The 12,315-nt window shown below is 37.4% G+C and overlaps 1 pseudogene across 1 annotated transcript in view; it reads right to left on the bottom strand.

Annotated features, from left to right (window-relative positions):
- LOC143594476 (G-type lectin S-receptor-like serine/threonine-protein kinase At4g27290) overlaps positions 1-1,888 on the bottom strand; it is a 31,769-nt pseudogene extending 29,881 nt beyond the window's left edge. Inside the window, exons 1-2 of the transcript XR_013146338.1 lie at positions 628-1,888; positions 427-555 (exon numbers count right to left, since the gene is read on the bottom strand). The product of XR_013146338.1 is annotated as a G-type lectin S-receptor-like serine/threonine-protein kinase At4g27290 (transcript). The remainder of the gene's footprint in view (positions 1-426; positions 556-627) is intronic.
- Between the last annotated feature and the right edge of the window lie 10,427 nt (positions 1,889-12,315).

The following is a 12,315-nucleotide window of genomic DNA, read 5'->3' as shown; positions in this document are numbered from 1 at the left end:
AAAACAATATCCAAGAATCTTGACGAGGTTTCGATGTTGAAGCCTGGAAATGAATATAACTTCGTTTCTGAACTCTTCAACTCCTTGCGAGGAACTCAAGGAAAGACGCTTTACTGCAACTTCTCGCCCATCTATCAAACATCCCTTAACAAATAGGATGTTTTTAATCAGATCAATAAAAACTAATATCAGATTTTTGTTTGAAGATTAAATAATACCTTGTAAACTGGTCCAAAGCCACCCTGACCGAGCTTGTTACTATCTGAAAAGTTGTTTGTTGCAGCAACTAATGTCGATAAACTAAACAAAGGTAGGTCTACCACATCTTGTCGAGTAATTGGACCATGCCTCTCTACAAAATCATGAGTGGAAGAGCTATAGTTGATTCAAATGAAACAAATGTTAAGGAAATTAAAAGAGCATTACCTTGCAGCTTTTGCCTTCTATTTCTAATGATTAGAAAGCACATTCCAAGCAGAACGGTTGTACCTAGAAGCACAGAGATTACCACTATCACTAATTTGCTATTGCCTTTTGATGCCCTTATATCTTTCTCTGTAGATAATAAGAAACCGCATAGTTAGAGCAATTGCTAATAAAAGCTTAGCTAGATAGATTAAACTTTACCCAGTTCTGAAGCAGCCATTCGTATATATATATCCTGTCCGTTGTTAGGAAGTGTTCGCATATCAATGAGTTCACTATACCATAACAAGCAACCAATGTTATATTTGATGTCCAAAATCGCATAAGCTGTACAGTTACACTCACTTTTACACTTCACCTTGCATTGTGCGAGGGTCATGTTCGTGTCAAACCATGATTGCCTCGTGTCTGGTAATTTCATGAACGAATACCTTCGAAATCCTTCTCCAGCACCACAATCTAATGGAACTTCCCTTTGACAACCACCAGTCCAGTCGGATATTTTCCATTGATCCTTATTTTTTGGTTCAAACCCTTTTAGACATCCATAGATTATTGATTGTGTAATGTCACAAAGGCCATAAACACCACACAATGCGTATCTGTCACAACTATCTGTCTCACTTTCTGCGTAGAGAAACCATTCTTGCGTTTGGTCGATCCAGTTATACCTACCGATGTTGCCAGCAGGAGTTAACTTCATTATACTAAGAACCGAATTATTTATCAAATTGGATACTATGTAAGTTTCTCTTTCGTTTGAAACATACGTGTCTATGTAAATGCCAGTTTGTTCATTATTGATCGCACCTGTATACCTAATTCCATTCCATGATCCCAGTCTGGAGCGGATCACATCTCCATTCCTTCTAAATATTTGTGGGAATCCATCGAAATCCATATAAATCACAAACGAACCTTGCGAGGGATCATCATCACTCTTCCATGACGTATAATTCGTCGTAATACCCCTTTCCAAATTCCTTCCAAATCTTGATCCTGGTAGCGCTATATCTCCTGGATGATCGAAACTCTGCCAAATGTAATTTTCCGGTCCTTCTTCGTGGTTTATAACCATAAGATTCCCACTTTCCAACAATCGAGCCACCGGGTTTCTAGTGGTTCTAGTTGAACTTGATGTCCAAATAGTTACATTAGTGGCGGAGTCACGAATCACCAAAACTCCATAGTGATTAAGGGTTAACACACCGGATTTGTTTTTGATTGGGTTGTTTCGATTGGCAACCCAAACAACGGTACCAGTTGCTAGCCGTTTGTACCATATGCCTACATATCGGTTGGAGGTGTTTCCGGGGCTAAAGAATCCGAGCTCGAATGATTCTTGGGGTGAAACAATGGTTTGGCCATCCCTAATGGTTTCATTCATAAGTATGGTGTCTGCGGTCATGATGCAAGTACATATCGCACCAAAAGAAACAATGAATATTGAAAACGTCAACATTGTTCATGTAAATTGGCTAATGGCGTGGCTAGGGTTGTAGGCTACCTTTGGCTAGGGTTCACGTACTTTACAGCCATGTATTGAAGGACTTCACAAAGATACAATACAATATTCAAGAAGTGGCCCCGTTGACTTTAACCAGTTATCAACTTTGAAACGAAGGCGGCTTCAAACGTATAATAGTCAATACAATAATATAATATTTAATTCATTTATGCATTCTTATATTATTAGTATGTAAATAGCAAGATAGAACACATCTATTAATTGTTTTTCACACATTAAGGAGTGTGTGTTTGGGATGACTTATTTTCATCAATTTTTAACTTATTAACTTTTTAAAAAATAATAGGTGTTTGAGATTGCTTTGGTGTGAGAGAGAAAAGTTAATAAGTTACACTTTTGTAACTTATTAACTAATAAAAAGTTATATGGAGTTCTACAAAGGAATCCCAAACACCCCCTAAATGTCTTTGAGCACCTTGTGTTTAAGAACCAAGGGACCAAGAAATATTAGTTAAAACCTTTTTTTATATATTAAATCTTTAAAAAAACAATATATATTACTAAACCCAATTGAATTGGCATCGAAACTATATTAATGAGAAACTCATATTACTATAAATTACTAAAGCCAATTGAAATGACAATAGCCCAACTAACATTTAAAACCTAAATAATAATTAAATGAAATATTATATTACAAAAAAAACTGATCAATTGCTTAGCAGCCCTCACCCCTCAACTGTCGTCGACTACCCTCCTATGTCCGATCAACTATGTATAGAAATTGGTAATCAAAGCATACTGTGTATTATTGGTTTTTTATTATATCTCACTCAATAATAGTCATGAAGTTTTTATAACAAAGAAAATGTAAAATAAGGAAATGCTAAACATTAGCCGTGAATGATGGAGTACAATATGGCCAATATTGGATAACTCCAATACTCCCCCCTCAAGTTGGAGCGTGTAGATTTCTAACGCCCGACTTGTCAAGCAAGAAATGAAGTTGTGCACCAAGTCCTTTAGTCAGAAGGTCGGCTATTTGCAATTTGGTGTCGATGCGAGATGGTTGAACTTCATGAGAAACGACTCGTTCACGAACGAAGTAACAATCCATTTCAACATGCTTTGTTCGTTCATGGAAAACCGGGTTATTCGCGATGTGCCTGGCCACTTGATTGTCACAAAATAAAGGTGTAGGTCCATTCAAAGGAATGTCGAGTTCCTTTAGAAGCCACCTCATCCATAAGATTTCACTAACGGTAGAAGCCATGGATCGATATTCCGCCTCAACGGATGACCGAGAAACAACATACTACTTCTTTGTTTTCCAAGATATGGGTGCTCCTCCAAGATGAAGGAGATATCTGGTTCGTGATCTTCTAGTGTAGGGGCAAGCCAGTCACGGGGTAAAAGGATGCCTTGTCCAGCTGATTAATTGCTTAGCATCCTTTTACCCCGTGATGGTGGTTTTAGTCTTACTGCCTATTGTGACTCTGACTGGCTTGCCTTGTCCAGCTGATTAATTGCTTAGCGGCCCTCACCCCTCAACTGTCATCGACTACCCTCCTATGTCTGATCAACTATGTATAGAAATTGGTAATCAAAGCATACTGTGTATTCTTGGTTTTATTATATCTCACTCAATAATTGTCATGAAGTTTTTATAACAAAGAAAATGAAAAAATAAGGAAATGCCAAACATTAGCCGTGAATGATGGAGTAGAATATGGCCAAGATTGGGTGAAGATAATGATAGAAAATAATAACTCCAATACTCCCCCTCAAGTTGGAGCGTGTATATTTCTAACGCGCTACTTGTCAAGCAAGAAATGAAGTTGTGCACCAAGTCCTTTAGTCAGAAGGTCGGCTATTTGCAATTTGGTGACGATGCTAGATGGTTGAACTTCATGAGAAACGACTCGTTCACGAACGAAGTAACAATCCATTTCAACATGTTTTGTTCGTTCATGGAAAACCGGGTTATTAACGATGTGCCTGGCCGCTTGATTGTCACAAAATAAAGGTGTAGGTCCATTCAAAGGAATGTCGAGTTCCTTTAGAAGCCACCTCATGTCACACCCCAACCCGAGTTGTTACACCTCATCCATAAGATTTCACTAATGGTAGAAGCCATGGATCGATATTCCGCCTCAGCGGATGACCGAGAAACGACAGACTGCTTCTTTGTTTTCCAAGATATGGGTGCTCCTCCAAGATGAAGAATATATCTGGTTCGTGATCTTCTAGTGTAGGGGCATCCAAGCCGGTCAGAGTCACAACAGGCAGTAAGACTAAAACCAACATCATGGGGTAAAGGATGCTTTATCCAGGTGATCCTTTTAAGTAACGTAATACTCGATATGCAGCATCCATGTGGTTTTGTCTTGGATCGGCTACAAACTAGCTAAGCACGTTGACCGAGTAAGTGACATATGGTCTGGTAGCTTGTAAGTAACGTAACCGACCTATCAAGCGACGTTATTGATTAGCATTGACTTTGGATTCTTTCTCTCCCTTATCTAATTTCAAATTTTGCTCCGTAGGAAAGGAGCTCGTTTACACCCTTGCAAGCCGCTGTCTTTAAGAATATCAAGTATGTACTTTCTCTGGCTTACTTCAGAGGTACGAGCAACTTCTATGCCCCGAAAGTATTTTAGGTTGCCCAAGTCTTTTATACTAAATCGACTATCCAGGTCTCACTTGGTAGTTTGTATCTTGTCATAGTCATTCCCAACTATAATGACATCGTAACATAAATGAGAGCAACAATGAATCGGTTTCCTTGTCTGAAGATGAAAAAGGGAGTGATCGGCTTTACTTTGCTTGAAACCAAGCTCGAGGATAGAAAAAGTGAACTTTTGGTACCAATTCCAGGAAGCTTGTTTTAAACCATAAAGAGACTTCTTCAACTTACATACTCGTGTTTCGCCTTCCTTGGAGAACCCTTGAGGTATTTTCATATAAACGTCCTCATGTAGATCCCTATGCAAAAAGGCGTTGTTGACGTCGAGTTGATTAATGATCCAATCTCATTTAACGGCAACAACTAGTAGAGTCCTAACTGTTACTAATTTGGCCACCGGTGCAAATGTGTCATGATAGTCAACCCCTTCCATTTGAGTAAATCCTTTTGCGACGAGACGAGCCTTATAACGTTCCACTTCTCCATTTGGCTTATATTTTATTTTTTTGGACCCATTTAGAATCAATGGCACGCTTGCTTTCCGGTATATTGTCCATGTACCATTGTTTTCTAAGGCACGTATCTCTTTTTCCATTGCTTCTTTCCACCTTTCATCTTGTATGGCCTTATTAAAAGTTCTTGGCTCATCATTGGAAGTGATGGCCGCTAAAAAAAATTTGTGAGATTATGAGAAATTTTCATAAGAGACAAAATTAGACAAGGGATATACCATGGAGGAATTACAATTTGGTGCAGGCTTTGCATGGTCGACCGATGGGGGCAGTTTTACGTGATAGTCGTTGAAATGGGCCGGTTGAGATCTAGTTCTTTTGCTTCGTGTAGGCTCATGATTCTGATCTTGGGCCCCACCAATCTTTGTTAGTGGAGTTGAGTCAATTTCATGACTAGAAGTAACGGGTTCAGTTTGAGCATCACTATTACTTTGTAATGGAGCAGGACTAGTATCACATCTAGAAGTGGCAGATTGGATTCCGACTTCAATGTTGGTTTGTAATGGAACTAGGCTTGATTCAATAATGGTGGGTTGGTCTTCATTTGTTTCAGTAATGGTGGGTTGGGCTTCATTTGTAGCGGAATGGAAAGTTGGCTTCACGGTTTCGATGCATGCATACCCGTGGCTATTAGTTGGGATGGAGTTACTAGTTTCCGCAGTTGAGGAAGTGTGGGTACTGGTTCTTCATCATAAGGTGACGCATTTGGCAATTCAAACACATCAACCTCCTCATACTTAGAGTTGTCTTCAAAAGGAATCTTTTCTTCATAGAATTTTACATCACGTGAAACTATGATTTTGTTAGTTTCAATATCGAGAATCTTGTAACCTTTCGTACCTTGGAGATATCCTAAGAAGACACCGGGCCTCCCCCTCATTTCAAATTTATCTCCTTTAGTGTTTGTGTTTCGATAGTAAGTAAGACAACCGAGTACTCTCATGAAGTTATAATCAGGAGTTTGATTAAAAACCAACTCAAAAGGGGTTTTGTTATCAACAACTTTTGAGGGCAAACGGTTTATTATGTATGTGGCGGTTAAAATACACCTCCCCAAAATCGTTTTAGTAGTTTTGATTCGAATCTCAGGGAGCGTGCGACCTCAAGCAAATGTCTATGTTTTCGCTCAACGACCCCATTTTGTTAAGGGGTGTGAGGACAAGTAGTTTCAAGGAGGATTCCCCGTTCATTATAGAAAGACAACATGTCGTTTGACACGAACTCCCCACCATTATCGCATCTTATTTTCTTAACTGGCCTTTCAAATTGAGTATTTACCATTTGACGAAAATTCTTTAAACATTTGCTTGCTTCGTGTTTAAACTTTAAAGGGTATACCCATGTTGCTCTACTATAATCATCCACGATGGTTAGAAAGTAAGTGGCTCCCGAAAAAGAGGGTGTGCGGTATTTCCCCCGACGTCACAATGAATCAATTCAAAACAAGTATTTGTTTTTGTAGTACTATGCTCAAAAGGAAGCCTAGTATGTTTGGCTTTATCACACGAGTCACAAAATTTGTTCAAAAAAGTACCTTTGAGAAAAACAAGTTCAGAAAGTTTATCATTGGAGGCATGCCCCAACCTTTTATGCCATGTGTTCACGGTAACCATCATAGCTTTCTGCTCACTATCCACCATCTCCATACGGTATAAACCTTTCTTGCACTTACCCACACCAATCAAGTTCCTCGTGTGGAGTTGTTGCATGACACAAAAGTCAGGAAAAAAAGTAACCGCACATTGAAGATCATTAGCCAATCGGTTAACCGAAAGGAGATTACAAGTAAAGTCAGGTACTTAAAGGACCCCTTTCATTCTAGCACCCCCTTCCAAAGCATAATCGCATCTTCCCATTACTAAAAATGGTGTCACCATTTGGAATAATAACCGGCCTTTCATTTGGGTTTGTGGTTTTGTTTTCAAGTATATTGTCTATGTGAGTAATGTGCTCGGTGGCTCCCGAGTCGATTACCCATTCATTTTCTTGATCTTTGTTACATGCCATGTTAGCAACTCGTGGCATATCTTCTTTGAGATTGTTTTGATTGAAATGCTTCAAGACAATTTATACTGTTCTTGTGTCAAACCTGGTAGAGGACAAAAATCAGTCCTGACTCGTGTTGCCCTTGGTAATTCTTCATCGTGTCTGGTATCGAGTACGGCTTCGTTCTTCGGGTTAGTTTCAGACTTGTCACCTGCCATGAAGAAGGGAAAGGAGGCAGGAGAGTTTCGGTTAGGGTTTGGAGATATGATTTTGAAACCGCTCTGATACCATATAGAAATTGGTATACAAAGCATACTGTGTGTTCTTGGTTTTATTATATCTCACTCAATAATAGTCATCAAGTTTTTATAACAAAGAAAATGTAAAATAAGGAAATCCAAATATTAGCCGTGAATGATGGAGTAGAATATGGCCAAGATTGGGTGAAGATAATGATAGAAAATAATAACTCCAATACTATGTTCGAGTTCGACTTTTTTGTTCATCAAATCCGGCCCTCACGTGTCACGCCTCCATATAGTTATCAAATCAATAATCATTTATCATTCCATCATTGCATTATTAATTTTGATTTTCAAGTACAATTATTCATAAAATATGAGTAAAAAAATGAAGATTAGTTTTTTTTGTTGTTTATGTAAATTATATTTTTCATTCATGTTTAATTTAAATATGTTAAGTCTGATTAGGTCATTTGGTGTGTATGTTTATTTTAGAAGTATATGTTAATGATGTTGAATTTGTGCATTTAGGGGTTATTATTGATTTAAAAGAAGAAGACCAATGTTGCATTTTTATGCGACCCCATCCAGCACCAAAACTTTGACGTTGAATTATAATAAATCCAAGTACCGAAAAATACCAAATTGAGGATAAAAAATTTCTGCCTCCGTCATTGACAGAACCAATGAGCATTTTTTTCACAAACTATATAAATATCTATTTATGCATGTTTTGTGATTTGATGTTGCCCAAGTTTTTTGATAGGTTACTGTGAAACATTAACATAGTAAATTATCGTGGCTTGACGAACTGGCACATATAGCGCCAACAGTAAGTTTTGAAACCAATTTTTTTTGGATGCTGTGTTAGCTACCCCTTGATATTCAGCATCGACACTAGATCGAGATACTGTTGTTTTGAGCTTCGAGGAACAAGAGACGAAGTTGTCGATATCTGAGGAAGACAAAATATTCATATGTGAATCATCGAGAGCCGGACATGGCTCCCAATCACTATTTGAGTATGTTTTAAGCTTTGTTAACTAAGGGCGAGTGATATGGAGGGCGCACACACACACACACACACATATATATATGTGTGTGTGTGTAATTTAGAGTGCCCTTGAGATATTGTACTATCTGTTTGACGAATGCAATTTTCACGGAACATGCATAAATAAGCATACTTGTTGAACTACATAGATAATGTCAAGGCGGGTGAATGTTATGTATTAAAGAGCATGGCTTTGATATAAAGTGTCGTCCGGTAAAGGTTCGTCTGTAGTTTTGCTAAGCTTAGAGTTAATGTCGGTAGGTTTGTCACAAGTTTTACACTATTACATATGGAACATGTAAAGATGTACGCGACATAAGAATCTCGTGAAAGGAAAAAGCCACCTCATTTTGTGTAACATAAATCTCCATAAAGTGATGTAAAGGGCCAAGACAAGACATGGAAATTCCTTGGATAGTAAGTCAGTGATCTTTCGTAGAATGGTATTATCAAACGCAGTTAAGATAATATCGTCTACGCTAATTTAATTGCATTATCAATTTGCTCTTGTTTTTTATTCTATTAGTTGAAGTTTAACAAAACTGTTTTGTGCATTTATATCTATAAATCACCCAACTACTTGTTTTTATAGTATACATGGATATTTCATTTATTCCCAAAGGTGACATGTTATATATACGAGCCATTTCAATATTATTTACTTAAGTTCATATTATTTGAATTTTGGTCATAGCCTAAACGAAGCCAAAATCTAAATAGAACGTTAAGCTAGTCTATTGTTTTAAGTGTGGCAATAGAATTTCCCTTTAGTGGATTAAATATGTCTGTCAAATGATTATAGTAACCCCAAAATTAGCTTATTTCAACTCTTCCACTTGTACCAATATAGAATCCACTTTAACTCCTAATTTAGTAATCGAACAACTGTTTGGGGAAACCTTACCACATGGAGGGACACAATTAAAATCGCTCTTAGAATGTTGAAATCTTGATAACGCGCTCAGGCTTGACGCTCCCATAGCTCTTAACGCTGAAAGCACTATAGATCAGAAAGTATATCATCAAAAATGGGAGTGGTTGATCAAAATGCCTGTTATGTCCTAAAGAATTCCATTGCAAGTGCCATAATGGGAGCTATACGTGATTTAGAGAATGCCAAAATTTATAGAATTAAGCTAAGAAACAGTTTAAGGGATCTTATAAAGCTCTTGTGGATACTGTATATTAATGATGATGCTTACTTCCAAATACGATGGTGTTAGTGGTGTGTGTCAGGACATTATGATGATGATCAACATGACCTACAAATTGAAGAGATTAGACATGAAGATCAGTGAAGGTTTTCTAGTGCTTTTTATCATGCCTTCTCTTCTAGTACATTATGATGCTTTTAAGATCAACTATAACACTTAAGAAGACAAATGGTCACTTAGTAAGTTAATAGCAATGTTTATCAAGAGGAAGAGTCGAACGTTCTTAACATCACCACCAGTAACTCGCAAAGAGGTAGGGAAAATCCAAAGGTGGAAATGTAAAGGGTACAATTTAAAGTCCAAAATAAAAATCAAGTACCGTTCTCAACCCTGATTACTCCATGGGACAATTTCGTAGAATGTATAAATTATATATATATATATATATATATGGGTAGGGTTAACGTAAAAAATAATAATTTTGTAAGAAGCATAAGAATAGATGTACACCCTTGGATCTAGGATCTAGTGGTTGAGATTGGTAGTTCCTAAAAGTTGTATAGTTTCCTATTTACATGGTATAGTGTCCTATTTAGGTGGTTTACTTTATTTTAAAGTCTTTTCACACTTCTCACAAAATAATTGTTTTTTATTTGAACCATATATATATATATATATATATATATATATATATATATATATATATTTGTAAATTCCAACTTATAATATGCAAAAATTAAAAAAAAGTTATGTTTCAATGGGTGTTGTTCATGTAAACTCGTGAAAACTATAATTATTGAGTTTGTAGGTCTAAGACGTTTTTTTTAAATTCGTCTTATTTTGGTTCGCGCTAGATTTCTATGTCTGCGTCAAGTTTGACTCGCCAAACCTTAATTAAACACTGGCTTATTTAATACCCATGTGCGGCCCAATTTCAAAGCTTGAAACAAATGTTTTAAAAAATGGTAAATATCGGCTAGAGAAACTGGTCGAACCGAATTTCCGGTAAGTATGAGCCCGATTTTTTTTGGCATGCGGTATGTTTGTTGAACAACTAGTTTTTCTTTAAATACCGATTTATACCGTTAAACCAGTTTAAGACCAAATCTTTTTGTATATAAAAAGTAGTGGCCCATTTTTACTTTCAGCATGCGATTAAAAGTTTTAATCTAGCTAAATGTAACATCTTGAAAAATATCATATTTATTTTGGGTTAAAAATGTCAACTTCGAAAATAGAATGACCAAAAAATATTTTAAATATCGTAAAGGAATAGTATATATAGATTATAAGTTGGAAGCATTCCATATTTAAGAAAATTGGGAAATGGAATCCATCCCACATGGAAAGAATGAAGGAAATGGAACTCCTTCATATGGATATAAATAAGGAATATAAAATCCATCCCGCATCGAAAGTGGGAAATTTTTGGAAGCTCTTTATAAGGAGAAGAGTTACCATAGTAATATTCTTTTATGCCAAACATGTACCAGTGGTCCTTGCGGAGAATGCGAAGTACCAGACGCGCACGCGCACGGGCGAAGGGCGATGAGCGCAATGTGGCGCTTTGATGATGCACTTTGCACTTCGCAGGCTTGAGAGGTGCCTTAATGTTTTTGGAAACTGGAAGCGAGACCAATAAATGCTAAGTATTCAAAGTCAAGGACCAAAATTGAACATTCTAGCTTTCCTGACCCATCGCAATACGCGATGGATCAGAAGACAGCCCATCGCGTATCGCGATGGGTATGTTACAGAACCCCAAGTTGGGCGGTGTCGTGATACGCTTTCACCCAAAGGCAACCCGTCAGGCCACGTGGCAAAGCTAGTACTGACGTGGTTTGACTGCCGGAGACACGTGTCCTACCACGTGGCAGGCCACGCAGCAAATCTAGCAATAACGTGACAAGGCTAGTCGCAATACGCGATGGCCTACCATTGGCTCATCGCGTATCGTGATGTAATATTATATTCTTTTCTGCCTCCAGATCCATCGCGATACACGATGGATCCTTCTCAAGACCTATCGTGTATCGCGATGGGTCAAGCTTATCAGCCCTATAAATAGGAAACCAGCCCTCTCATTTTCATCACAACTCACCTCTCTTTCTCTCTCTAGAAATATCTCTCATGACCTCGTAAACTGTGCCACGAACCGTCGATCGTTATCTCGAAAACGTGCCAAAAACCTAACGTTTCCTCAAAGTGTGTGCCATCGAAAAGTGAACCGACATCCCGCCTCGAAGGTCGTGCCAACAAATCCCGACGACCGACGTAACTCGTTTTGCGTGCCAAGAAAAGTTGGTCAAGATTCCTTGATTAATGTGCAAGTGTAGAAGTGTTCCCCGAGAGTATAGGATTTTCTAAGCCAATCAAGGTAGGGGTTCTGTCGGAGTAAAATATTATTATAATATTAATAGGCTTAGACCCTAGTCGAGGGTATACTCGATATCTCAAAAATATAAACAAAGAAAATATAAATAAAAGATATTGAGATAAAAGTAATTCCTTGTTACTAATATTATTTGAGTTTCCGAAATAATAAATGGAGAAATAAAGTATACGTTTCTTCGAGGAGAAGAAACGTAGTGTTTAGAAAATATAAATGATCGAACTAGAGGTTCGAACATATTTAATAAAGAAAAGATGTTTTGAACTAAAGGTTCGAAAAGAAAATATAATCGAGGTAAAGCTTATACAAAAAGGACTAAAGGTCTAAAACTAGATTGTCAATCTAGTAATAACAAATGGTTATACTTGTACTATAGGTACGAGATAACAAGAAAA

This window comes from Bidens hawaiensis, unplaced genomic scaffold (assembly GCF_021521415.1).
Source record: "Bidens hawaiensis isolate Kalapana, Puna unplaced genomic scaffold, B.hawaiensis_p1.1 tig00043684_1, whole genome shotgun sequence".
Classification (NCBI taxonomy): Eukaryota; Viridiplantae; Streptophyta; class Magnoliopsida; order Asterales; family Asteraceae; genus Bidens; species Bidens hawaiensis.
The sequence above is the reverse complement of the archived record's forward strand: the minus strand, read 5'-3'. Positions and strand labels throughout refer to the sequence as shown.